The 23,291-nt window shown below is 39.0% G+C and overlaps 1 long non-coding RNA gene and 1 pseudogene across 1 annotated transcript in view; both read right to left on the reverse strand.

The window, feature by feature from the left end:
* Window positions 1–23,291, reverse strand: part of LOC138750958 (uncharacterized) — a 154,299-nt gene that overhangs the window by 68,541 nt on the left and 62,467 nt on the right. The window contains exon 3 of the long non-coding RNA XR_011349640.1: window positions 6,876–6,971. This is a non-coding gene — a long non-coding RNA (uncharacterized lncRNA). The remainder of the gene's footprint in view (window positions 1–6,875; window positions 6,972–23,291) is intronic.
* Window positions 11,686–12,377, reverse strand: LOC138754170 (protein regulator of cytokinesis 1 pseudogene; annotated as a pseudogene).

The following is a 23,291-nucleotide window of genomic DNA, read 5'->3' on the forward strand; positions in this document are numbered from 1 at the left end:
GTGGACTTGGATGTGTCAATTCTCCTGGAATCAGCAACATTTCTGTGGAATTCTGTACAAGGTGCTATTCAATATTTATTAGAATTATTCATCTCTTAATGAATATTCTGTAAATGGAGAATAACAATTCTGATGGAACTGAGGGGTGTGTGTGTGTTATTTTTTACATGGGTGGTAAACTGTTTAGCCTGAGATGACAGGTGGTTGCAGAGTGATTACAGGCAGACACTGTGTGACTGATGGGTTCAGGTGACCAGTCATGCACCTGCCCACACTCTGCCCTTGCCGCTTGGCTGAGGCTGGACTTAACCACCAGATGTGACTTCTTTTGAAATAGATATTCATTTTCAACAGCAATGTGCAACACTGATAATGCCAGGAATTATTGCCCATCCTTAATTTCCCTTAACAACAACGGGCCAATTTAGGCTCTTTCCGAGGCAACCATGATGCGTTTTCACTGCAATCCAGCATTTTTTTTGGGTCATCCTTAAAATGATTACATTTTTTAAAATTCTAGGTTTATAAATTAAATTTCACTTCCATGCTACTGTTACTCTCAGGAAGGTTAGTCCAGCTTTGGGCTCCAATACCTTAAAAAACAGGACTGGCTTTATCTCCAAAGCTGGGAAATCCACCAGATAGACTGACATCAGGTAGGCAGAATACAGAAGTGCTGGAGAAACTCTGCAAGTCACACAGGATCAATGAAAATGAAAACTTCTCCCAAAGAAGGTTTCAGGTTTGAAACATCAACTCCCCTTTTCGTCCAGTTGATTCTATGTGACCTGGTGAACTTATATATTGCACTAGACCCCAGTATCTGCAGATTTTCTTGTTTACCTACATCAGGTACATAGGATAGTGAACCCATTGAACTATTTTTGTATAATTATTTTTGTATATTTTTCCCAGTGGATCAGCATTTGCACACAAAATCTTTCGACTAGATTTATCAATCAAAAGCATGATCCTATTATTTTAAAAATTAATTGAATTTAATTTAGACATACAGCATTGTGTCAGGTCATTTCAGCCCACAACCCCATGCTGCCTAACTTCACCTAATTAACCCACTACCCCGGTACACTTCGAACTAAAAGGAAGGCATACATTCAAAAACCATCATTTGTCACCTCAGGACAACAAAGAGAGCTCTAAAGCCAATGAAGCACTTCCTAAATTTGAGTCATTGCTTCATTGTCAGATCGCAACGATCACTATTCCCAGAACCAATGCCAACAGACAGCAATAATGGGCAGATAATCTGCTGATTGACTGCTAATCTGCATGGATGAGTTTGGGTGACGGGCAACATGTAGATTTCTCTGGGCTCTGCCAGCAAGGGTTTACTAGCTGGCTGAGTTTGTCATGACACATAGTGATGGATGAATAGATTGATTACTGCATTGCTGCTATGAGTATTAGCTACCAGTGGCTATTAAAATAGCTATCGTTCCTTGAGGGTATGACTCACCTATTTTCCAGAAAAATAAATTCATTAAGCCCAAAGTGAATATGTTTCTGTATTTTGATTTATTTAATCTGTGAACGATGACAAATTGTTGAGCAACATTAAAGTATGCAGCCTTTATAAAGCACGGCACTGAGTACAAAAATGAGCCACACTAGGAATACAGTGTGCAATTCTGGTTACCCCATGTAGAGGCTTTGGAAAAGGTACAGAAGAGGTGGAGTTATGAATAATTAACTGCCTGGATGGATAGACAGATCAAGGGGTCCAGGTCCATAGATCCCTCAAGATTGCAGCGCAAGTTGATAGGCGCAAGTTCAGAAGGCATATAGAGTGTTGGCCTTCATTAGTTAGGGATTAATTTCAAGAGCGGTGAATTAATGTTGTAGCTCAAAAAACTCTGGTTAGATCATGTGTAGAGTATTGTGCTCAGTTCTGTTCACATCATTACAGGAAAGACGTAGAAACTTCAGAGAGGAGATTTACCAGGATGTTGCCTGGATTGAAGAATGTTTATGAAGCAAGATTTACAGAGTTAGTGCTTTTCTATTTGAAGCTAAAAAGGATGAGAAGTGACTTAATAGAGGTATTCAAGATTATGAGAGGCTTAGTTAGGATGGACAGTCATTGGCTTTTACCTGGGGTGACAATAGCAAATATCAGAGGTGAATGAAGGAAAGTTTAAGGGAGTGAAATATGAAAGTCTACAGATGCTGTGATTGTATTAAATACAAAATTAATTTGCTGGTGAAACTCAGCGGTCCAACAGCATCCAGAGGAGGCAAAGATATATAACCAAAGTTTCAGGCCTGAGCCCTTCGAAAAGTAGGAGCAAAAAGCAGGAAGGCACCTCAATAAAAAAAGGTGTGGGCAGAGGAGGGAAGAAAGAGTATGGGGAGGAGCACAGGCCAAAAGCTAAGAGACCAAAGGCAGACATAGGCAGGAGAGAAAAGCTGAGAATTGATTATGGAGGGGGTAGCTCTGAAAATACAGAGCTGGAGGAATGGAGACAGAGGGATTGAGAAAGAGAGAGAGAGAGCAATATGAGAGATTGAAAGCTGGAGAGAAGGAGACATAGGGTTAGGGAATGAGAGAGATGGGATGAAGGGGAACTACGGTTAGGGTTAAGGGTTAGGGTTGATGTTAATGCCATCTAGTTGGAGGATGCCCAGACTGAATATATGTTTTTCTTCCAAATTTGCCTGTGGAGGTAGGGAAAACTTAGATTATTGTGGAGAAAGTTCACATAAGTCCTATGACTACTGAGGCCTGTGACTAGTGGTGAACCTTGTGGATTAGTGATAGGACCATTGATGTTTGTCATCTATATCAGTAATTCGGATGATAATGTGTTAAATTGGATCAGCAAGTTTGCAGATGACACCAAGATTGGAGGCATTGTGCACAGTGAGGAAGGCTTTCAAAGTTTGCAGAGGAATCTGGACCAGCTGGAAAAATGGGCTGAAAAATGGCAAATGGAATTTAATGCAGACAAATGTGAGGTGTTGCATTTTAGAAGGACATACGTGTCCTTTCTTGGTAGGGCACTGAGGAGTGTGGTAGAACAGAGGGATCTAGGAATGATTCCCTGACAGTGGCATCAGAGGTATATAGGGTTGTAAAGAGAAATTTTGGCAAATTGGCCTTTGTAAATCAATTTATTGAGTATAGGTGTTGGGATGTTATGGTAAAGTTAAATAAGACATTGTGAGGCCATATTTGGAGTATTGTGTGTAGTTTTGGTCACCTAACTACAGAAAAGATATCAATAAGATTGAAAGAGTGCACAGGGAATTTACTTGGATGTTGCCCTGACTTCAGGAACTGAGTTATAGGGAAAGGTTAAACAGGTTAGAACTTTATTCCCTGGAGTAGAGAAGAATGAGGGGAGATTTGAAAATTTAAAATTATGAGGTGGATAGACAGAGTAAATGTAGATACATTTTTTTTCCACCAAGGGTAGGTGAGATACAACCAAAGGACATGGATTAAGGATGAAAGAGGAAAAGTTTAGGGAGAACATAAGGAAATACAGAAAATGGTGGGAGTGTGGATCTAGCTTCCATTTGAAATGATGAATGGAGGCTGAATTTTCATATTTTTGGAAAATTTGGACAGGTACATGGATGGAATGATAAAAGAGGGCTATGGACTGGGTGTAGGTCAGTGGGACTAGAATAATAATTCAGCACAGACTAGAAAGGCCAAAGGGCCTGTTTTCTGTGCTGTTATGTTCTAAGGTTCTCTGGTTTTATGTCAACATCATTAGCTGATGCATGTCCTTCACAGTAATGTTGTATGTTCAATGCAAGTGATTTATCGGATGTTGCCTGAACTAGACAGTATGAGCTATGGGGAGAAATTGGATAATCTAAGTGACACAAGAAATTCAGATTCCAGAATATGAAGCAAAAAGAAAGTCTGTTGGATGAACTCTGAGGGAGCAAGATAGATAAAGGGCTCTGACCTGAAACATTGACAATTCTTTTTCTCCCATTGATGCTGCTCTTAATTTAATTTTAATTTTAAAAATTTAATTTCGATGTACAACCTGGTAACAGGCCCTTCCAGCCCACGAGTCTGTGCCATCCAAATACCCCAATTAACCTACAACCCCTGTACATTTTGAAGGTTAGGAGGAAACCAGAGCACCCGGAGGGAATCCATCCACACATGGGAAGAACTCCTTACAGACAGTGCCTGATTCGAACCTGGGTCAAAGCCTCTGTAATAATGTTGCGCCAACTGCTATGCTAACCATGCCGCCCTGTTCGACCCTGCAAGTTCTTCTTGCAGGTTGTTTTTTTAAGACATATTTGGCTTGTTTTCTCTGGAGCGTATAAATTTATAAAACTATGACGTATCGATAGGGTAAAGAGTCAGAATATTTTACCCAGGGTAAAAATATTGAATATGAGAGGACATGCAGGTAAGGTGAGAAGGGGAAAGTTTAAAGGAGATGTGCAGGGCATATTTTTACATAGGGAGTGGGAGGTGCCTGAAATGCCAAGGATAGTGGTGGAAGCAGTCAATATACAGTAGTAGTATAGAAGTGGCTTTTTTAATTAACACATGAATATGTAGGAGATAGATAAGATACAGATCACATCCCTGCAAATAAATTTAGTTTAAATTGACTTAATTGAAGCATAGAATGATACAGCACAGATAATGCTTGGTGCAGACATAATGGGCTAAAGTGCCTTCCTGTGCTGTGCTGATCAATGTTAAATGCACAAATGCTCACTGTAACGTGCCAGAGGCAACATTTGACAGCAAGCTTCCTGTCCCAAAATAAGTAATAAGTGGCTGTCTGAAGTTGTCACTTTTGTATGGTCATATACCGTGACATCAAAATGTCATCATGATGTGATTATTCAATTAAAATCAAAGGAAATTTAGAAATTAAATTGAGTATAACAACTTAGGAACTGGAATTCAAACCTCACACAAGTATTTGTGCAATTTAATCAAATAAATCCGTCAATGTCAGATTTCATCTCTCTTCTAAGAATGCTAACCACCTTTAAGATAAGCCATTAAACTTTGATCCCAGGTGTCTTTACATCAAAGCTCAGCTATCAATGTCCCTCAACCTGCCTGCCCTGAAGCAAACACAAACTGCTGCAGGAACTCAGCAGGCCAAGCAGCATCAGTGGAAGAAAAAGAATGGTCAACGTTTCGAGTGAAAACTCTTCATCCAGACTCTGGTGGTTTGATTGCAGGTTCCAGCAAATGCAGACTCCTGTGTGTCCCTGGTTGGACATCTCATGCTCAATCATAACTGAAAGGCACTGGAGATCTTGGGGGAACAGTTCTGAAGTGTGCTGTGACACCAATGCTGAATTTGGGAGAACACTGGAGAAATATAAATTGCTATAATTGAATAATTAGCATAAATCTTCTGCAATATTGCAACTCCAAACTGCAGTCTATTTGTATTTATGGATGTTTGTTTGAATTAACTCCCTTTCAACTTGGAGTTAACTTGGTTAAGATCTGTGGCCCATGTGGATTCTTCATTGCACATATGCAGACCATTAAAAAAAAACCATTATATACCCTGTGTAATTTTGAAATCTATGCATTCTGAAAAAAACATGGGAATATATATTCCATCATATTCTTTTTAAGCGCATATGCAAGTAGTTTTATAGAATTCCTAGAGGCTTGAGAGTAGAGGAGGGATTGTTTTCTCCCTGACTGCAACATTGAGGAGGAAAGACACAGCTTCAAGTTAAGAGGATTGACCATTCAGGATGAAGGTAACAAATGTCTTTCGCCAGACAGCACTAAATCTTTGGGGCAAACAATACAAAGTTGGAGGGACTCAACAGATCAGACAGCATCCATGGGTAGAAATTATCAGTCAACATTTTGGGCTTAGGACCTTTTACCGAGACAGTAAATCTTTGGAATTCTCCCCCTAAGCTGTCTGAGAATGTAAATTGATAGATATTTAGATTTGACTTTGGAATTGGTGCAGTGAAGTGGTGATGAGGTGGAAGATAAGCCACAATCCTATTGAAAGCTGAATTAGCAGAGGGGAGCCAAATGGCCCACACCTGTTTCTATATCTCGTGTTCTTAAATGTGATGCCGATTTCTACCTTCACACCTGTTCAGGCAATGAGGCCCAGACCTCTAATACCTCATGCGTGATAAGTGTCTCTTCATCTCCCCTCTAATTCACTTGCAAATTGCTTGAATTGGTTGTTTTTTTACCACCGAAATAATTGGGTCTTCCCATCAACTTTATCCAGGCCTTCATAATTTTTTTAAAACTCAGTCAAATCTCTGCCATCCTCTGCTATTCTGAAGAAAGCAAACTCAGTTTATCTAATCTTCTCTCATAGCTAAAATGTTCCCTTCCTGAGAATATCCTCATTTACCTCCTCTTACCCTCTCTGTCTCAGACCTTTCCTGAAGTATGGGGACAGAATTTGTTGGCAGAAGACTCGTTTTTCCCCAGTTAATGTTCCATGCAGTTTGGGCATGAACTTCCTCCTCTTTTATTCCATATCTCTGGAAATAAAGAAAAAATATTCTGTGTGCCCTCTTGTGAGCTTTATTTGCCTATCCTACTTTCTAAAAGAATTACAGTATACTGTATATGTACACTTCAGGATCCTGCTCTTCCTTTATTCCTGTCATTCATTTTGCTTACCTCCTTAAATGCATTACCTCATGTTTCTCCACATTCAATTTCATTTCCCATCTTTGCAGCCACTTCACATGTCATTGAGATCTTCTTGAAGCCTTGCTTTATTAATGCCAGCCACTCAGCTAATTTATATGATGTCTGCAGACTCTAAGTCATGCATTTGAAACACAGAAAAAATCTATGGGACCAAGCACTGTCAAACTCCAGCAATTACAGCATTGCACAATTTTGATTTTACCTTTTCTTTCTTCCAATATTCAATCCAATTTGCCTCAGATGCACATGCTTTACTTTTCTCACAAGTCTGCTTCATAATATGTTGCCAGATATCTTTCTAAAATGAAAGCAGAATTTGTCAAGAGTGATACCCTCCTTTTGACGTTCCTCACTACCTTCTTGAAAAATTCATTTGGATGACATTTTTTCTCATGTTAACATTCAGTAAAATCTTTTGTTCCAAGATAGTCGTAATCCAAAATATTGGAACCTCAATAATTATTGAAAAGAAGGGGAAAAACAGAGTTCAGACACACATGATCCCCATCGTATCAACAACTCCTATGTTTTTAATGTGTTTAGTTTGCTTGCAGCCAGTCTAATTCAAGCATAAATCAAGAAACTTGTGTATTTTCAAAAATGCAATTTATTGTGATCTCACTAATAAAACAGAAACTTGCTTGGAATTTCCTCAGGGTTTCTACAGAAACTTGCTTGGAATTTCCTCAGGGTTTCTTCAGAAACTCTCCTGGGAGATGGAGTAAATGGCTAAAAATGGTGGCTTATCTCTTGAGATAGGATGATCTTCTGGTAAAGTTACGGCAGAATATAGGAAAATTCCTTTGACATTTAGTGCTCGTGTTCAAATTCAAATGTATGTTATTATTTTGAGGATCTATTTTTATAATTTCAAGATTGTTTTCCATTGGAAATTCAATAGCATAAATGATATTTAAAGAAATCAAATTATGTTCATACATAAAAAAATAACAGACCTAATGTAAAGAATGAAACACAATCATAAATATGACTAATTTGCTAAACAGCAAAAGAGAAAAACAAATAAATAAAATCTAAACACACAGTCTTTTTGTATTTTGTATATTCTGTTGGTACAGAATATACAAGGTTTCTAAATGAACAACGTATATTTCTGTATAATTCTGTATAATTCACCTGTTGGTATAGAATATACAAGGTTTCTAAATGAACAATGTATATTTCTGTATAATTCTGTATAATTTGCCTGTTGGTACAAGGTCGGGTCAGATACAGCAATGAGCTCTCTGAACCCTTCTCCATTAACAATGGCGTGAAGCAAGGCTGTGTTCTTGCACCAACCCTCTTTTCAATCTTCTTCAGCATGATGCTGAACCAAGCCATGAAAGACCTCAACAATGAAGACGCTGTTTACATCCGGTACCGCATGGATGGCAGTCTCTTCAATCTGAGGCGCCTGCAAGCTCACACCAAGACACAAGAGAAACTTGTCCGTGAACTACTCTTTGCAGACGATGCCGCTTTAGTTGCCCATTCAGAGCCAGCTCTTCAGCGCTTGACGTCCTGTTTTGCGGAAACTGCCAAAATGTTTGGCCTGGAAGTCCGCCTGAAAAAACGGAGGTCCTCCATCAGCCAGCTCCCCACCATGACTACCAGCCCCCCACATCTCCATCGGGCACACAAAACTCAAAACAGTCAACCAGTTTACCTATCTCGGCTGCACCATTTCATCAGATGCAAGGATCGACAACGAGATAGACAACAGACTCGCCAAGGCAAATAGCGCCTTTGGAAGACTACACAAAAGAGTCTGGAAAAACAACCAACTGAAAAACCTCACAAAGATAAGCGTATACAGAGCCGTTGTCATACCCACACTCCTGTTTGGCTCCGAATCATGGGTCCTCTACCGGCATCACCTACGGCTCCTAGAACGCTTCCACCAGCGTTGTCTCCGCTCCATCCTCAACATTCATTGGAGCGCCTTCATCCCTAACATTGAAGTACTCGAGATGGCAGAGGCCGACAGCATTGAATCCACGCTGCTGAAGATCCAGCAGCGCTGGGTGGGTCACGTCTCCAGAATGGAGGACCATCGCCTTCCCAAGATCGTGTTATATGGCGAGCTCTCCACTGGCCACTGTGACAGAGGTGCACCAAAGAAGAGGTACAAGGACTGCCTAAAGAAATCTCTTGGTGCCTGCCACATTGACCACCGCCAGTGGGCTGATATCGCCTCAAACCGTGCATCTTGGCGCCTCACAGTTCGGCGGGCAGCAACCTCCTTTGAAGAAGACCGCAGAGCCCACCTCACTGACAAAAGACAAAGGAGGAAAAACCCAACACCCAACCCCAACCCACCAATTTTCCCCTGCAACCACTGCAACCGTGTCTTCCTGTCCCGCATCGGACTTGTCAGCCACAATCGAGCCTGCAGCTGACATGGACATTTACCCCCTCCATAAATCTTTGTCCGCAAAGCCAAGCCAAAGAAGAACAGAATATACAAGGTTTCTAAATGAACAACGTATATTTCTGTAAAATTCTGTATAATTTGCCTGTTGGTACAGAATATAAAAGGTTTCTAAATGAACAACGTATATTTCTGTATAATTCTGTATAATTTGCCTGTTGGTACAGAATGTACAAAGTTTCTAAATGAACAACGTATATTTCTGTATAATTCTGTATAATTTGCCTGTTGGTACAGAATATAAAAGATTTCTAAATGAACAACGTATAATTCTGTATAATTTGCCTGTTGGTACAGAATATAAAAGGTTTCTAAATGAACAACGTATAATTCTGTATAATTTGACTGTTGGTACAGAATATAAAAGGTTTCTAAATGAACAACGTATATTTCTGTATAATTCTACTTGTCCTGCAGGATAAAGAAGCTCAGGATTATATGTGATGTCATAAATGTGCTATGACAATAAATCTGAACTTTATCTAAATGTAAATAAGATCAATGGTTTATCTGTATATTATCTCAATCATGTAATAGTTCAAACAATTATTAAAAATACCTCTTATTTGATGTGTTTTTGCTAATAATCATAATTTGCAGGTACAAATTGGGTCAGATTTGAATGATTTGATTTGATGATGTCTCTCATATTCATATGCTACAATTTCACAAGATATGTTTACTTTTGTTGTCTGCAAGAGAAATTAGTGCTCCATTGTAGCAAAAAGGTTCCTTCTCTTTCTCTAATTTTCTTCTATTATATAAGACTAAAAGATACCCATTTTGTGAGGTGATACTGGTTAATTATAGACTCGTGGTTTATGTCAGAAGTTAATCAATTCACGGCAACCAGTTCCTGGTTAAGACCTGTTAATATTAGATATGGCTGTGGCAATGAAGAAGGAGCATCAAGCAGAGGGGTGGCAACATCCTATATGATCAGATTAGCTCAAACAATAGATGTACCTTACATCATATTAACCATCTGGGATTGTCTTACTTTCCCCTCATGTTCCTTTGAAGTGCCAGGCCGAAAATTAGAGTTTAAAATTAAATAATTGTCAAACTAATAGGAAGACTGTTATTAGTTGAACAGAGCTGATAACTACAATGGTAATGTTTCAGGAAATGGGACAAAGGTATTGGATTTACTTTCTAGGGTACAAGATCACATCCTGCAGCCTGTTCTGTGGTGAGTTAAGTTTGGAGTTCACATTGTAAAACAAACATAAACAAACTAATGTCAGTAAATGTGTGCCAGGTTCTGCAGGACAATTGACCTGACATCTTACAACATTAAGCAGGCTGCAAATTCACACAGCTTGAGTGTCATTGTAATTTTAAAGACCAGTTAGGAGATTAAATATGCTGTTATTGCTTTATTGGATCCTTGTGGTTCTCAATTTTGTGATGAACAAACTTTGATTAACCAAACTTAGACATATTAATAAAAAGGGAATGAAGACAAATTAGATTGCAGGTGCTATAATCTGGAAGGAATCTTGATGCATGGCCCGTTTTGCTGTTAAAAGCAAAGTTCCTGAAAACAAGCCTGCTGGTGTGACAAGTAGTTAAGGTAAATGGTATATTAACTTTCACTGCATTCAATACAAGAGCAAACTACATTACTACAACTATGGATCAGCTGATTCCCATCATGTATTTTCCATTTGAAAATAATCTAATTCGAGAGAAACTGTAAGCAACTTTATTCATGCCAAGATGGCGCCTAACTGAGCCTTCTCATACAATGTAACTCCTTGTCTATAACATCATGCATGCATGAGCATTCCCACAACACTCTTCCCCTTCAAAAAAATGTTTTGTGATTAGTGTTAAATAAGTATAAAGTTAAAATTAACTATGTTAACATTACAGAGAACTTAAGCATAGCCTCCACTAATCAAGTTAACTATAAATCGCACGCTACCTAACTTAAAGTATGTTAACTGGAAACATAAAAGTCTTTAAGTCACAGCACATAGTCCTTTAAATGTACTGGAGGGTGTCTTTCTCTCTTGGACTTTTTCAGGGATGAAGAACACTGAACCAGAGAACAACTTCATTAGAGGTTTGTTGAGGAGGTTCAATTGTCAAAGAATCATCCTCCTCACCTCAATCCTCTATCAATCCCTCTCATCTGTGTGGTGAATTGCGAATGGTTATCTCCATCTTGTATTCTTGAAGCTCTCTTTCCTCCAGTGAGTCTCGCTTAGATTCCCTGTCATCCAAATTTTCCAAATGTTTCCCATCACCCTTTTCCTCCTGTCCTTGCTATTTCTGCCTTTCACATTTTCTATGCGCCTTTTCTTGTTCCTCTCGTTGCCATTTCTTCGCTCATGTCCCCACTCTTTTTCCTTATCTTTATCCTTCTCTCTCAAGTGTTTTCCCATTTCTTTGCTCATTTCCTTGAAGATTTTAACGTTCTTCTCGTCTGCCTTAAGTGCCCGGAAGACATCAAACACTGAGTTTCTTTGCAACAGTCTTTGTTTCCCATGATTCATTTTTGAAAGTGGCTTTGATGCCTTCGGTTTTCATCAGAAATCTTCAACCAATACCAAAGGTTAATTATTAGACCTCAGCTCTGAGCACTTTGCTTCATTCTGAGTCTCTTCATCTCAAGATGCCAAAGTAATGTTTTCAGGCCTATAATGTTCTTATTGGACAGACAGAATGTATTTTCATCTCACACACAATCTCTCTCTCAAAGGCAGTTGATCAAGTTCATCCATGCACAAAATGATTTTTCTCTTGTGTCTACAAACCCAGCCCTTCTTTGTTCCTTTTCTTCATTAAGTGTTGACGAAATGCATCTAGTTGTTCAACACTGGGGACATCATCATAATCAATGGAGTAGCCTGTTGTACACAATATATCACAAAGCTCTTCATCTTCCTCCTCAAAGCACTTTAATTTTGAAATCCTCTCTTTCTTCTCCTTCAAAAGGACTTCCAAACATGTCCGCAAATGCTTTTCCATCTGTAGCATTGTGTAATCTTCTTCCAGACATGCATCCAAACCATGTTCCTGACACACTTCATGGATCTCTTTCTGGAACACAGCAATGCTCTTTTTCAGCCGCTGCCTTAAATTTTCTTCCTTTGCAATCATCCTGTCCAAAAGGCCTTTCATGTGCCTTTTAACAACTTCTGTTATTTGCAGTTTTTGATCTTCTTGAATTCCAATATTTTCCCAGATATTCTGAAGATGGGAAAGTGCTACATTGAGACAGGTAACTGACCCGCTGACCAATGCATCATTTTTCTACATCATCCTCTGGGCTGTCCTGACCTGGCTGTCCCAGTCCCAGCTACCCAACCCTTCTGTGGTTGTCCTGTCCCTGGCTGTTTGGCCCCTCGCTGGGCATCTGGCCCCCGGTTGAAATGGCCCCAGCTGTCTCAACCGCTCACTGGGCACCTGGCTCCCTTTCTGACTTTACTATTTCTCTCTCTTTTCTCACTTTTTCTCCCTTTTCTCCCTTTCTCATTGATTTCCTGAGTTTCTTCCTTTTTTTTCCTGCTGCTGAGCACGTGCTTTTGTCTCTCTTCAGCTCAATGTCATTCCTGTCATTCATTTTTCACCTCTGATGTCCTTTTTACCCAAAATCCAGTAGATCCCATGTATAGAGCATCAAGTGCGCATGCGTGTTTCCATAACAATGCCTTTCTCTCCATCACCAGGTTGTCCTGGCCATGTGGCTTTCATTGTTCTTTCAATCTATTATCACAGGGCAGCAAAGTTCAGAGCACTAGGTTCTTCAAAACCTTGTCAACATATTTTATGTTTCTTATGCAAACTAATCAATGTAGACTGTCAAAAGGTCTTTGTGGACTGGTAAAAATACTGAACTCTAACTTATTTAAAGATTGGTAAAAATCATTAAGGCCATGCCAAATATCCATACCCTGTTGAAGAAGTAGAGGTGTTGGTGTGTTTCTGAACTGGGACAAATTGTTGGTGTGATGCAGATGATCAGGGTCTGGGTACTTGATGGCCTTTAGTCCAATTAATACTATTTTCCTTTAGTTCCTTCCTATGTCTCGAGTAGTCCTTGCATTTAGAACTCCTGGCCACAAGACTGGATGTTGAGGGTGAGCTCTGGGTAACTGGGACATACAACATGTGGCCATTACTTGAGAACAATTCTGGTTTTAAAGTCAATGGCACCATTACATGGTAAAGATCTGTGCAAGAGTTACATAAATATAAACAGTTGCTAATGTTTATTGAAGCTTGATCTTTATTCTGTCAGCTGATATGAATAATTGAGCATGATCTAATTTTTTATGTCAGCTGGAAGCAAAAATTGAAGCTCTCTGTTCTTTTTGATTATGTTAAGGAGCCTATTACTGGGAGTATGTTTGTGTTATATCAGGGACAACAGTTGGGGCACCTTTGCACTCTGCTGTGGAGGAAATAAAAAAGAAGTTACAATCTTCAGACAGAGGAAGCAAACGTGAGGATCAGCAACTATGTCAATAAGAGTGGTGCTGGAGCAAGGTGATAATTTTGTGAACTGTTCTGAGTGGAACCTCTCCTTATATTCAGCATAATTGTTCTACCCTCTTACATCTCTTCTCTAAATATCACTTTTGTTTTTAATTCTTGCACTCCCTGTTGTACTATGTATACGTTGACTTGTCTGCAAAACAAATTGTCCACTGTATCTCTGTAGACACGACAATAAATGATAATATATGAAAATTTAGGATGTGACATGCTTTGGTTGTGAGATTGCTGTTTTGTTTCAAGTATTGAGTAAATTGTATTCATTTTAAGGGGGTGGATATCCATATTCTGTGACGGAGCAAAGATTGTTGGTGGTTTTGAAGAGACGCAATTAATTTTATTTTAAATCCTGGAAATGTCTCTCTTGAAATCAAATAAAGTGATAGGAGAGCAGGTTAGACATTAGAAAACTGAAGATGCCATGGCACAAGGAAAGTTACAGCTGTGCTAAGTTTCTTGGACATAGCAACTTTCAATGTGGTAAAATATCTCAAGGGCTCACAGGAGAAAAATCAGATGAAATTATAATGTTCACGAATCAGAATATATTCATAGAAGAGTACTGTACAGTACAGTCCCTTTGGCTCGTGATGCTGTGCTGATCTATATAAACCTCTACATCAATCTAGTCTATTCAAACCTCTCAGCCAATAATCCTCTATTTTTCTTATATCTATGTACCTATTTAAGATTCTTTTAAATATCCCTATTGTATCAGCCTTTACCTTCACCACTGGCAATGCTTTCCAAACACCCACCACTCTGTCTTAAAAATACCTACCTCTGGCTACTCTCATATGTTTTCCACCACTCTTGTGTCTACAAACCCAGCCCTTCTTTGTTCCTTTTCTTCCTTTGATAATTTCCTTTGATATTTTTCCTCTGGGAAAAGGTGTTGGCTGTCCACTATTAGCTTGGGTCTCATAGTCTGACACATCTCCATTAGGTCACCTCTCATCTTTCATCACTCCAAAGAGGAAAGCCCGAGCTCAGTCAACCTTGTTTCAAAAGACATGCTCTCCAATTCAGGCAGCACCTTGGTAAATCTCCTCTATACCCTCTCTAAAGCATTTAATTAGGTGACTAGAATTTAATACAATACTCTTAAGTGTGGTCTAATCAGAGTTTTAGCAAGCTGCAACTTAACTTGTCATTCTGAACTCAATCCCCTGATTAATGAATGCCAATACACTATATTGCCTACTTCATCACCCTATTTCGGGCAGATGATGCAAATCCTGGTAGAAAGAGGGGTAGACAGCTGTTTTAGAAAACAAGAATGAGCAGTTTAAATAGTTGCCATTACAAGCCAATGTAGATTAGCAAGGACAGGAACGATGGGTGAATGGCCCTTGATTTGAGTTGCGTTGTAGTAATGGCATTGTTCACTAAGTATAAAAAGCTATGATGATGTTATTGTGAAGAATACCGAAAGAGCAAAAAAAAATCTATTTAACAATGTATTTTGCCAAAATGGCAGTTCTGGAACCAGATGCAATGGCTTTGCTGAAATCTTTTCTGAATGCATCTTCCATCTGTGTATATATAATTGATATTTATTTGATCATTCTTCGATTCAACAACCAGAAAGGAACAGGAGATTTTGGAGAGATGATTTCAAGCACGCAATTTTCCTAAATTTGGGCTCCATATTGCCAACACTAATTAAGGGTAATTGGTATTAGGATGAATTCAAGCTTGTCATTAATTTCTTATCAGGATCTATTGAACCTCTCTCAAAATCTGTTAATTATTGCATCATTGGAGCTAAATAGCAAGGAAAAAGACCCTTCAGCCTAACTTCAGCATGCTAACATGAGATCTGGCCCATATCCTTCAAAACCTTCCTGTCCATGAACCTCTCTAAATGCCATTTAAATGTTGAAATTATATCTACCTGCATCACCTCCTCAAGCACCTTGTTCCACATACCTTGTATGAAAATGCTGCCTCTCTTGCTCCTTTTAAATTCTTCCCTCGCGTTAAATTTATGCCCTCTAGTCTAGACTCCCTTACCCTGGGAAAAAGACTGTGGCCTTATCTGCTCCCTTCATGGTTTCATATAGCTCACCATACGACATACCAGGGAGAAAAGTTCCAGTCTATTCAGTTTCTCTTTCTAACATGTCCTCCAGTACCAATTACATTTTTATGAATCTTTGCTGAATCATTTGCAGCTTAATGACAACTTTCTTATAGTGATAGAACTGCACACAATGCTTCAAATGTGGTTTAACCAATAGTTTGTACAGTTATTTGATGCCAGAGCTCCTATACTCATGACTGACGAAGACCCCAACCACCCTATCCACCTGTGTTGGAATTTGCAGGAAATAATGTATATTGTACCCCTAGGTGTCTCAATTCAACAATACTCTTCAGGGCACTGCATGTATTGTGTTTATCTTCTCAAAACATCTTTTATTTTTCCAAGTGAAGTTCCATCTGCTGTTCTTTGGCCCACTTTCTCAGTGAGTCTATATACTGTTGAAATCTTAGAAAACCTTTTTTCACTGTCCGCTCTACCTCCAATTTTGCAAAATCACTAACCATGCTAACTACATTCTCATCAGAATCATTCATATCAATGACAACAGTAGATTCAGCTCTAATCTATCTGGCGCTCTACTGGTCACAGGACTCCAATATAAAAAAAACCCTCCACTACCTCCCTCTAATTTTTTCCAGCAAGCCAGTTTTGACTACAATTGGCTAGGTCACCCAGGATCCCATATGATCTAGCCTTCTGGGCCAACCTATCATGCAGGACCTTGTCAAGGGTCTTACTGAAGTCCATTTAGACAGTGTCCATTGCCTTCACCTGTTCATTAACCAAGTTTAAGAAGGGATCATCAATGCAGAATAGAAATCCAATCTTCACTTTTAATTGAAGTGAAAATTTTAGATCTGTCATTGTTTAATATACTGTGAGATTTGAAACTGCATTATAAAGTTCTGAGACACTTTATAATGCAATGCTTCAAAAGAAAAGGAAAATACTTCTAATCATCTTGTGGTGGGCGTTTTTAAATTTTTTTTTAAACTCATGGGATGTGAACAGCATTGACAAGGCAAGGAATTATTATTCATTATTAATTGCCCCTGAAATTAGAAACTTGCAGGGATATTTCAACCACATTATAGGACCTAAAGTTAATGGAGACCATACCAAGAAAGCTCAGTAGATTTTGTTCCTTGAAGGGTGTATTGGGAAAGGTTGTGGCTGTCATGTGACAGCACTGTTCCCTATCTAATCAGAGGACGCACATCAGCTGCCAATCAAGGTTTGGTTCCACCCCAACCATTAGTGCACACCTTGCTGTTGGTCACATGTAAATTATCTGGACTGCACTGTCCAGGTTGCCTTTACTTGGCCTTGGGCCATTGACTGTTGTAATTAGATTAACCCTCCTGCCACTGAGCTATTGGCCTTCAGTAAATGATGTGGGCTTTTCCCTCCAGCACTGTAAAGGTGCCATGTGCTCTTTGTTCTCCATCTTTGCCAGCTCAGGACCACCCTGCTTCACTCCAGGCCTAGGAATGTGGAAGGGTGCTGGAGAAACTGTTGGTAAGATGTGCACTGTTAAAGGGGTTGGGAGCATTTAATTAGTGTCCCTTGTAGCGTAGAGCCATGCCTGCACTGTGTCAAAGGGTGGTGGGGCATCATAGTAATTTTTTTCCCTGATCATTATATGTACCGTTCATTGTGTGTGTAGAGGCTTGCCTAACATATTGACCCTGTTGTCCCATTTCCATCCCTGAAATAAATGTGTGCTTTGTACCTCAACTTTGGTCTGGTTCTTAACCTGTGGGACCCACATGAACTTGAACAACAAAGGGCAGTAGCAAATTAGATGGGTCTTTCAAACAGTCTGGTGGTTTGCAATATTTTATTATTTTTTGAAAATAAATTCCCTATAAATTTAAAGTCCCCAGTTGTTCATTGAAATGAAGGTATGAGTATGTCTGTTGTGAAGAAAATGGTTTGCAAAAGAGGAAAAGAAGATAGCAGCAAAATAAATGATGCACTAAGGATGTATCAGCATGTTACCCCTCCCCCCCCTACCAAAGATATTCATCTTTGTTGGTGTTCTAACCTCTGAAACCAATGTTGACTTTTGGTCGTTGTAATATCTTAGAATGCCGTGCAACATTCATTGAAAAGAGTTGGAGAATTATGGCAATTGTTGGCTCAGACTTGTATCTTCATTGTAATTAGGAGTAGAAGTTTTCAAAAGGGTGAATATGTTTGCCATCGTGTACTCTAGGGATGGAGTAAGAGTAGATAAGTAATCCGAGTTAGAGAAAAAGACCATCAACATCTGATTGCTGGCTGAAATTAGGGAATGCCACACCATAGTATTGAAATGAGCTTCCACTTCAAACCTTTTCAGAACCCTGAGTTCCAGTGGCCTGTTTCATTTTCCATTCAACTCTCACACTGACAACTTTGCCAAAAACTTTGTAAATTAGTCTAACAAACCCCAATCGAAGTTCAAGAGACAGGACTTCCTCTTCCATGCAGACACCCTATGGCCGTTGGAGATCAATTGTGGTCTCAACAATTTCAGATTACCAGTCCTTTCTGTTTGTGCCTAAAGTGTCTGATGTGCTCGCTATTTGTAAGATTCTCTTCTATTCCAGATTTATATTGTTACGCACTAACAAACCTTTTAATTAGGTTTGGGACTAAAGGGGTTTTGTTAGCAGTAACACAGGAATAGCAATGGAAAATTCATCAGACAATGGAAAATTCAAAATAATAGTTTTTTATTAAACTATTAATAATGTAACATTTCTTACTTAACTCTAAATTTTACCACACTGTGTAAATGTGTGTGTGTGAATATATAATTCAAATTCCCACTCTGAAAAGTCAATCTGTAAAAGTTCACATCATTTTAATCTTGCTTTAAGGTCTTAAATTCTCAGTTCAGAAATAATTATAAAGTGCTTTCAAACATTACATCTTCAGGCCTCTTTTACTCACAATTATGTTTTCCTAATGAAGAAACTGCCCTCTTCAGAAAGACAGTGAATGTGTCTGTTTTCTTCCACAATGAATTCACAAACCCTAACAAGGGTTAAACAACTGTGGTTATGTTCTTCCATGATGAATTCACAAATCAGACAGGTTAAACAAAAATAGACCCAGTTGTACTCTGTCCTCTTTTCCAAAGAGACAGCAAAATGGTCTACATTAATTCAAAAGCCAGGGATTCTGTGTTCTCCTTCTTCTAGGAGTAACACACAACAAACAGAACCAATTCAGAGAGTTTTAAGCTCTGAACTCCAAGCTGAACTGTTCCAAAACTGAAATCAAAAATGTCTGAATTCAGAAATATATTTCTCCAAATCATGTGACTGTTACAACATCACTGAGGGGAGTCCCAATTCTTGGAAACTACGTGACCATCAGTTTTATTTCTACCAAAATTCTGTTCTTTTTTCAAAACCGTTCCATATCCATAACAACCTCTGACCTCATCTCTGTTCAAGAGGCTTAGGTGGCTTTGATTAAAAGCAAATGGCTTCCTCAGCAGTTCTTGAATAATTAAGACCTACTTGAAATCCATTAGTTCTGTTTTTCCAAGACACCACTCTGAGAATGAACACTCTTCTCAGAAAACAATGGTTCTCTATAAATGTGCTGTGATCTGTTGTGAGCCCAGAGGACCCCAAAACCCAACAGCAATAGAAATTCACCAAGAAAAATTATTACTTAAACAAAAGTTGCTTTTAATTATCTTTAAACGTGAAAATATAATCACACTTTAACTTATTACTATTAACATAACTAACCTAACTTAACCCCCTTTTAATTCTATGTAATGTGTGTGTGAGCTCAGAAAAGTTATTTGATTTACAATCCAATCTCACTTCTCATTCCTCCAAGTTCACTGATTGCAGGCAATTCTTGTATACTGTGCACAGAATTTAACATTTGTAAAGTTCACTAGGCTTTGGTGCTTGAAAGGTAAATGGTTACCACTCAGGAAGGTTCTTGTCAGTTTTCAGAGAGAGACTTGTACGCTGGACACCCAAACTGATTCCTTTTTAATCAGCCACATCAGTGTCTTGCAAAGAAACTTGTCCCAATCAGGGTTCTCCAGATGATAACCCCTTTCTTTCAGGTCACCACAGAGTTCCTTTCTGTTTCACTTATTTCAAGTGAAACATTAGACAGCCAGATCTCTCTTCTTGCATGAACCACAAGAGCTTTGACCGGGTTGAACTAAGCACTCACAACCTGTCTTCCAAGTAAGGGTTTCCCCAAGCTTTTCAGCTTGTCCTGTTCCAGTCCCAGCTGCTGCTGCTGACTGTAAAACTGCAGAACTGAATTCTGTTTCTCTCTGAAAGAAAACCTGTTTGACACTCTCTCTGCTTGGAAAACCACATGACCCTCCTTTTTATAAAAGGAATATAGTTTACCATTGTAAAGCTCGTCGAAAGAACCAAAGACTTGTTGATCCAAACCAAGGCTTTTATTAGCAAAAGACAGAAGCTCTTCACAGGTGGCCGAACAGTCCAGAATGATCCGACCTGGCTAGGGACACAACCCTTTAAGGCCCAGACAGTAGGTGTGGCTAAGCTCTCAGCCAATCGCTGTAAGCACAGTCATTACATACTCTAGATACTGTAACTATATACATTGGTGATAGGTCTGTACTATCACAACCATTAAATTAAAGATGATCATAAATCCATTCCTCTAGATTTCCAAGAGCTGCAGTGACTTGCCTCTAAAATATACAATGTTTTTTTTTAAATTTGCTCTCTAACTGATTTCATTTACAGCAGATAAATTCAGGGATACAAAGGGCTTAGAAAGATATGGACAAAATAGAGGCAAATCAATCTAACCCAGAATACCCAGTTCAGATGAAGGGCCTTTTCTGTGCTGTGCTGGAGATCATAATCTAATCATCAGGCAGTATGTTTTACTTGGACATCATTTATCCCTCCTATCACATGTATTCTTTGTTCTCTCTGATGCCAGCTCTGACAAATAGTCAATGACCTGAGTATTTCCAACCATTTCTAGTTTCACTGTTTTCATACCACTGATTCCAACAAACATTGATTGAACTCAATCAGTAGGCTTCCACAACTATTTATGAGTTGGGCAGAAAAGGGCTTATGGATTCATTCAATAAAAGGCCTCACAATTTTTGTGAAATTGGAAGGAGTGGTTTGTTTCTCCTGACACAATGGGGTTATGCTGACCTCCCCTTGATTTTATTAGAATCACATCCCTGAAACAGATAACAATGCACAGCCACTATTATATTGCTCATTTGGCAAATGCAACCCAGGACAAATTTCCACCCAAGGAGTGTTATTTCTCTCAGTGCTGACACACAGCTGGTCAGCACGGAAGCTGCACCAGAAAGGTTAAGGTTTGGCTGGTGTGAAGCAATGTTGGATTCTGTAAATATGTTGTGATACTCGGGAAGCAATATGCAACCTGTCACTTTCTGCTGAGAAAGTCAGCACAGCATTAAAAATAAGGAGTGAGCTGGCTTGAAGGAAATGCTTGTGTGATGTGATGAGGAAGTATTTCTGCTTTTGCTAGAAGCTGTGATGTGCTCTGTTGGTGTCATCATCAACTTTCAGAATGCTCACACCTTTGAAGCGGAGACAAAGTTGCAGAAAAGGGAGAGATACACACACACACACACACACACACACACACACACACACACACACACACACACACACAAGCGTGTGGACGTGTGCAGAGATAGAGGCAAAGAGAGAAGGAAAAGCACAAGTGAGTCTGAAGAATCTTATAAAATCATTTATTTAAAGACAAAATTGTCAAAATCATAATTTGTTCCACAGATTACACAAACTCTCAAAATATTCTTGTAATGTATTTGCTCACAAAAGTAATGTTTTCTTTGAAGTGATGAGTATACCCAATGCAACTTTCTTTTTGAGGCAGTGGTAGATCCTGAGAAACAACGATACCTGCTTGTCTATGATTTCCAATTATTGTTAGAGATATTTGAAATGTTCAACCTGCCACCTACCTGGAGGTGGTCACAAGCAAACTGTTGATGTGATTGTTGCATCTGGGGACAGAAGAAGTCACTTGTTGATAATCCTAATCTTCTGCAGATGGAGGAATTGACTCCACAGCTTCTGTAGGAATCCATCATGAGGTAAAATGGGAACTTTCATTCCATGAATAGACACAATAAGCTTCACGATGTAATTGGCCATTATTTTGTTTTTAATAAGAGACTAATATACAAATTACAGTGACAAATTATATCTTTACCCTCTCACCTCATACCTTTGTACTCTACCATAACCTGTGACCATCCGCCTTATCTGTGCCCCTCATGATGTTATAAAACTCTTTAAGCTTATCCCACAACCCTATTCATAAAAGGGAAACAGTTCCAGTTCCTTATAACTTTGTCCTCCAAGCAATAGACGTGAATTTTTTCTGCACCTTCTTGAGTGTCCGCGCTCCCTCTCCTGCCTCTGTCTGACACACTTTCTGTTTTTGCTCACTTAATTTTCTATACTTTCTTCAGTTCCCTCAAGTGCCACAATACTACTTTGCCACCTTTCCAATTAGCTCCAGCAAATCTCCCCGCCAGAGTATGCAGGTAATGGGCAAGCTTTGAGATTTTTCATGACCTTACTTAAATTATTGACAATATTTATTGTCCATCCTCTAACGCTTTTCTTTATTCTTCCATTCCTGTGTACACTTCTATACCTTGTCCTTTTCCAGTTTGTATCTAACCCTACCAAATTTAAGTGGTGAAATGTGAAAGACAAAAACTGAAAGTAGAGCTAATAATTCTTGATTGGCAGTTTTAACAATTTTTGACATCATCTTGAAAGCACTGGAAGCAATTCATCATATTTAAATCAGAAACAAAAAATGTAAGAGTTAAATATGTGAAAATACTATAATTCTATGATGACAGTTATACAGCTGGTAAGTATCTTTGTCTCCTACAGATGATGAAAAGACCGGCTGAATTCTTCCAGCATTTCGGTGTGTTTTTAGAACCTTGTTGCCACTCATCGTACAGAAGGGCGACTGGAAAATTTGGCAGTGAGGACTATTTGACATTTAATTAGCTGACCTGAACTTAGTTCTTCTTGCATCCTACCAGGATGGCTGACAACCACCCTTTGCAGCCCATTACATTCAACTACTGATGCAGAGATAAGGCCTGAGTTCTAGATCTGTTGCTCCCCTTCCTGCTGTGTTCCATCCTTCACCAAATGTCCATCAGATGGAGCCTGGGATAGCAGCAGAAATATTCATGCAGCAGCCTCCACTGTAGACCCCTTTGAGAAAATGTATTTTTATGGATATATCTCTTTAATAAGTACTCCATCAATGGTGGCAGTCCGAGTTTCTGTTGGGGGTCCTGGCTGGCACCCATAAGCTTGATGTGGATCATTCTCCCTTCAAATACCTGAATTCATAATAATTTACACAGCCTCACACACCATGCAAAATATATGTGAAGATATTAGTGCTTAATATTTATTACAACTCAGTCAACTTTCTCACTTTTTTTTAAACAAAGACATAAACCCATTTAAATTAAATATCACCACTTGTATTAATTAGCAGAAAAATATAAAATACAAGTTCAATAGATGGCATACAAGACATCCCCACCCCCCATTTCAGTA

Source organism: Narcine bancroftii, chromosome 1 (assembly GCF_036971445.1).
Source record: "Narcine bancroftii isolate sNarBan1 chromosome 1, sNarBan1.hap1, whole genome shotgun sequence".
Taxonomy (NCBI): Eukaryota; Metazoa; Chordata; class Chondrichthyes; order Torpediniformes; family Narcinidae; genus Narcine; species Narcine bancroftii.